A 6,005-nucleotide genomic window follows, 5' to 3' on the forward strand; every position below is an offset into this window, starting at 1 on the left:
GGGCATGGACACGACTCGCTCGCAGAGGCCCGTGGAGCCGGTTCATCAACCGAGATACCACCAGGGGGCCAGCAAGAGAGGTTAGTGGCTTACACCCTGCCTCTTATTAGTTCGTCTCTGTGACGCTTGCGGCCTTTGCATGCCTGCTCATGCGGGTTTGTGGGAATTTTTGCATTGAAGAATTACTTTCATTGTTCGGTTCTGCAGCCGAGACAAGAGGCGTGTGAGCAGGCGTGTTCCACAGGCACTAAGGCGTGGACAGAACTCGCTTGCGGCGGACCCTGGGGCCGCTTCACCACCCGAAATACCAGCAGAGGAGCAACAAGACAAGTTAGTGGCCTACACCATGTCTCTTACAAGTTCGCTTGCGGTGGTGCGTAGTCGGTATGTCGGCTGCTTTGTCGTGTGTTAGGCTTAGCGCCTCTGTGATGCTTACGGCCTTTGCATTCCGGCTCTTGCGGGTTTGTGGATGTTCTTGCATTAAAGAATTCCTTTCATTCCGTTCTACAGCCATGGCAATTTCAACAGGGATGTGCACAGGAGTGCTACACGAGCCTTCCGGCATGGACACGACTTGTTCGCGGCGACCAATGGAGCCGGTTCACCACCTGAGATACCGCCAGGGGAGCAGCAAGCAAGGTTAGTGGCCTACACCATGTCTCTTATAAGTTTGCTTGCGGTGGTGCGCACTCGGTATGTCGGCCGCTTCGTACTCTTTTACGCGTAGCGCCCCTGTCACGCTTATGTCTTTTGTATGTCTGGTCTCGCGAGTGTGTCAAAGTTCTTGCATTGAAATATTCCTTTCGTTGTTCCGTTCTACAGCCGAGACAAAAGGCGTCTGAACAGGCGTGTTCCACATGCACTAAGGCGTGGACAGGACTCGCTCGCAGTGGACCCTGGGGCCGGTTCACCACCCGAAATACCGGCAAAGGAGCAACAAGAGAAGTTAGTGGCCTACACCATGTCTCTCATAAGTTCGTTTGCGGTGGTGCGTACTTGATGTGTCGGCTGCTTCGTACTCTGTCATGGGTAGCGTCCCTGTCACGCTTACGTGCTTTGCATGTCTAGTGTCGCGAGTGTGTAAATGTTTTCGCATTGAAGAATTGCTTTTGTTGAACAGGCGTGTTCCACGTGCTTTAAGGCGTAGACAGGACTCTCTCGCGGTGGAGCCTGGCACCGGTTCATCACCCGCAATACCGGAAGAGGAGCAACAAAACAAGTTAGTGGCCTACACCATGTCTCTTATAAATTCACTTGCAGTGGGCCTTACTCGGTATTTCGACTGCTTCTTCCACTGCGACACGTGTTGTCCCTGTCAAGGCAGAAATGTATGGCGCACTTTTCGCGAGCGAAAAACGTGACGCGCCGAGAACGCTCGAGTTGCCGCGGTCGCAAGTGCACCCGCACGAAACGAAAGCAGCGGCGTTTTCGCGCCGCGTTTGCCCGGTTGCTGGAATTCCGTCAAAAGAGCACGTCAGCTTGAAAAGGTTCCTCCGTGATGCGTGGAGGTCAATTCCGTCTGGCGGCATTGGAAGAAACGAAATACGCGTCTGCACCATAAACTCTGCTTGGCCGATGAGTGGGCACCGCACGAGGCGGTTCTTTTTTTTTTTTTTTTTTCTCACTCCGAATAGAAAGAGGCGGCGGCGCGCTTTTGCGACAACGTTCGTTAAAAAAACGCGCGCCGCCGACCAACCACGCGTCAATCGCGCCTGAAATCGCGCCACGTGGTTATACCCTCACGCTTATGTCCTTTGAGTGTCTGGCGTCGCGAAGTGGGTCAAGTTTTCGCATTGAAGAGTTGCTTTCGATGTTACGTTATACAGCCGAGGCAAGAGGCTTGTGAAGAGTCGTTTTCCACGTGCACTAAGGCGTGGACAGCACTCACTCGCGGCCGACCCTGGGGCCTGTTTACCACGCGAAATACCGGAAGAGGAGCAACAAGAGAAGTTAGTGGCTTAGACCATGTCTCTCATAAGTCCGCTTGCGGTGGTGCGTACTCGGTATGTCGGCTGCTTCGTACTCTGTTACGCGTAGCGTCCCTGTCACGCTTATATCCTTTGCATGTCTGGTGTCTCGAGTGAGCCAAAGTTTTCGCATTCAAGAATTGCTTTCGTTGTTCCGTTCTACAGCCGAGACAAGATGCGTGTGAACAGGCGTGTTCCACGTGCTCTAAGGCGTACACAGGACTCGCTCGCCGCGGACCCTGGGGCCGGTTCACCACTCGAAATGCCGGCAGAGGAGCAACAAGACAAGTTAGTGACCTACACCATGTCTCTAATAAGTTCGTTTGCGGTGGTGCGTACTCGGTATTTCGGCTGCTTCGTAGACTGCTATGCGTAGCGTCCCTGTAACGCTTATCTTCTTGTCATGTCTGGTGTCGCGAATGTGTAAAAGTTTTCGCAGTGAAGAATTGCTTTTGCTGAACAGGCGTGTTCCATGTGCACTAAGGCGTGGAGAGGACTCGCTCGCGGCGGACCCTGGGGCCGGTTCACCACTCGAAATACCGGCAGAGGAGCAACAAGACAAGTTAGTGACCTACACCATGTCTCTAATAAGTTCGCTTGCGGTGGTGCGTACTCGGTATTTCGGCTGCTTCGTAGACTGCTATGCGTAGCGTCCCTGTAACGCTTATCTTCTTGTCATGTCTGGTGTCGCGAGTGTGTAAAGGTTTTCGCAGTGAAGAATTGCTTTTGCTGAACAGGCGTGTTCCATGTGCACTATGGCGTGGAGAGGACTCGCTCGCGGCGGACCCTGGGGCCGGTTCACCACCCGAAATACCGGCAGAGGAGCAACAAGACAAGTTAGTGACCTACACCATGTCTCTAATAAGTTCGCTTGCGGTGGTGCGTACTCGGTATTTCGGCTGCTTCGTAGACTGCTATGCGTAGCGTCCCTGTAACGTTTATCTTCTTGTCATGTCTGGTGTCGCGAGTGTGTAAAGGTTTTCGTAGTGAAGAATTGCTTTTGCTGAACAGGCGTGTTCCATGTGCACGAAGGCGTGGAGAGGACTCGCTCGCGGCGGACCCTGGGGCCGGTTCACCACCCGAAATACCGGCAGAGGAGCAACAAGACAAGTTAGTGACCTACACCATGTCTCTAATAAGTTCGGTTGCGGTGGTGCGTACTCGGTATTTTGGCTGCTTCGTAGACTGCTATGCGTAGCGTACCTGTAACGCTTATCTTCTTGTCATGTCTGGTGTCGCGAGTGTGTAAAAGTTTTCGCAGTGAAGAATTCCTTTTGCTGAACAGGCGTATTCCATGTGCACTAAGGCGTGGAGAGGACTCGCTCGCGGCGGACCCTGGGGCCGGTTCACCGCCCGAAATACCGGCAGAGGAGCAACAAGACACGTTAGTGGACTACACCATGTCTCTTCAGGGTGTCTACCGACCGGGAAAACCGGGAATTCTCAGGGATTTTGGGTAGTCTGGAAATTCTCAGGGAAAACTCAGGGAAATTGTGCTCCCGTCAGGGAAAATCCACAGTAACTTTATTGAAAGGCAACGAAAGTCGAGGTAGCGCGGGCTCGATATTTTGTGAACGCATTTTTCAAATGAAACGTCCGCTGCGGCTGCGAGGAAGTGGCGCACCTCGCCTTCGGAGCGGTGGAGTGGGAGAGAATCCGGCTAATGCGTGGCATGCGGGAACTGTGAACCACGACACATCGTATCGCGCAATGTTGTCAGGGTGTGAACCGTTAACCACGACACATCGTATCGCGCAATATTGTCAGGGTGTTCTGTGACTACGCGGTGTAGTTCTGTATTCTTCTCGCGCGTGCTGTGCGTTAGCGCCCGATATAGTGTTTTTGTTATCGCTGCGTGTCAAGTAACAAGCATGATTAATTGTAGAAGCGGTAGCAGTAGATATAACGAGCTTGAGTTATCTTGCAAGCGATCGCGATCGTTCAGGAAGCGGATGTCTTCGACAAGGCTGCTATCTGGCAAGCCATCCCGATCGGCGAGAAAAAAGACGACGCTTGTTGGCTGTTATCGTAGAGCTCACTCGCTCTGATCCCGAGCTTCAGAGATGCTATTTAGGACTCCGTGAAGAATAGAATAAATTTCCAGGCGAGAGCTAGCGTAAATAACGGGCCCATTCACAGCAAGTGAAAGCTTTTTTCTTTCATTTTTTCCCGATGGGCACTGCTGAAACAAGTTTTAGGCAGTCGACCGATATTTTTGGGGGCTGCAGCTCGCAATTACGAGCCACACCACGTGGATGTTTGCTACAAAGCCGAATTACAAAACTTTTCAGAGCCAAGGCATAACGGCGACCGAAGTTCGCGACACCAGCACGGGTCCCATTTAAGCTCGATTCGGCGCGCGATGTCGGAAAACAGTAACATTTCCACCATAATCGCATGTGCCGTAATTCAGGCTGTTGCCGTGCTTTCATGCGATCTTAGCCCGCAGCTATATTGCTTTTTTTTGCGATAGCAATTATATAGACGCTCCGGCGCGAATTTTTTGCCTTCGCCATGATTTTCCTTATCAAGTCCAAATCGCGATTACATCACCCCGCGCGTCGTATGCTCCATGCGCGACTGAAAGCGCGCGAGCGCTCGTCTCGTTCGCGCGGTGGGCACATGGAGATAGGAGCCGGCGGGTTGGGGAGGTGGAGGGGGGGCTGCGTGAGTCCAACAGGAAGTGCGTACTTTGTATCAGCGGGCGTGGTCGCGTGCGCCGCGGTATCTTTAGTGGGGATCAGCAGACGGCGCATACCTTTGTAGGTGTTGTGCTCTAATTGCAAAACTTCTGTTGAGGCCATAGCAGTGGCGGATCAAAGGGGAGGGGGACGTAGCGGCGACCCCCCCCCCCTCTTAACCCAGCCCCCCCCCCCCCGCCCCCTCCCTTCAGTGCCTGTCGTCCACCTCCTTTGTCAGGCTGCCTGTTGAGTTTGCCCTCCTTTTCAGGTTGCTTTGCCTGCCACTGCCCAAAAGGGGTAAAGAGAATCTTGTCCCTGCTCTCTACCTCTCTCATCGCTCTACCTTTTCCTGCTTCCCTATGCACATTTACAACGAAGTCTTCTTAGGCACTGCCATAATCCCCTCTGGGCTGTTGCAAATATACGAGACCCACCAAAATGCACTGCTGAGCGGGGGCTTCAGCCATTTTAACCCCCCCCCCCCCACCATTAGGTACCTGAATCCGCCCCTGAGCCATAGATAGGGCACTTCTCTTAGTGCAGCGGCTGCGTTTCCTAAAAGAGCAAGCTGCTAGCCTATATTCATATAAAATTCATCTTTGTTGCTATCGGATTTACTATTTTGCCCCCGCGGTAAAACTGTAACTCTTTTTTTCTAACGTGAAATGGTTTTCGATGTTGTGCGTTCGTGGAGAGCAAATGGTTCGGCTGGGCAACATGGTAGCAAAAGCGTTGCATTGCTCTGGGCAACGCGGGAGGATTTGACAACAACCCGCAGCAGCAGAACAAGCGCAATTCCACAGTGCATTAAACCCGCATTTGTTTCGTATTTACATGTGACACGCTGGCAAGGCATCTAACTGTATTTGCTGCACCTCAGGCTCAGCAAAATTGATTTTTTTTTCACGCAAAAAAATAAGTTTTTTTATGTAGCCATATTAGTCGAGCATTCTTGTGGCATTTTCAGTTTAAGATTAATCCTTCAGTAACTATGCCTTGCATGAAAGGTCGAATTTCAGTTTAACGAAATTTCGATATAACGAAGTGAGTTGCCGCTTTTACCAACTTCTCTATTTGAGGTTTAACTGTTCTATGTACTATTCAAATGGGATTAAGTCGTTTTTATTTTCTAACGTGCGTATTAGAGAGGGACATCACCGAGCGACATGGTCTCTACCCATCTTGACATAAGACGAAGTTCTGCTTCACTCAGGGAATTTTAGCAAAAACACTCAAGGAATTTCGAAAAGTCAACTCGGTAGACACCCTGCTCTTATTACTCCGTTCGGTGGCGCTTTCTCGGAATGTGAGCTGGTTCGTCCTCTGGGACGCGTAACGTCTCTGTGGCACTTACGGC

The 6,005-nt window shown here is 51.7% G+C and overlaps 1 long non-coding RNA gene across 1 annotated transcript; it reads left to right on the top strand.

The window, feature by feature from the left end:
• Window positions 1–518: 518 nt before the first annotated feature.
• Window positions 519–1,183, top strand: LOC119387911 (uncharacterized). The gene is made up of 3 exons (XR_007414439.1): window positions 519–639; window positions 823–945; window positions 1,142–1,183. It is a non-coding gene; the product is annotated as an uncharacterized LOC119387911 (long non-coding RNA).
• The last annotated feature ends 4,822 nt before the right edge of the window (window positions 1,184–6,005 follow it).

This window comes from Rhipicephalus sanguineus, chromosome 1 (genome assembly GCF_013339695.2).
Source record: "Rhipicephalus sanguineus isolate Rsan-2018 chromosome 1, BIME_Rsan_1.4, whole genome shotgun sequence".
NCBI lineage: Eukaryota > Metazoa > Arthropoda > Arachnida > Ixodida > Ixodidae > Rhipicephalus > Rhipicephalus sanguineus.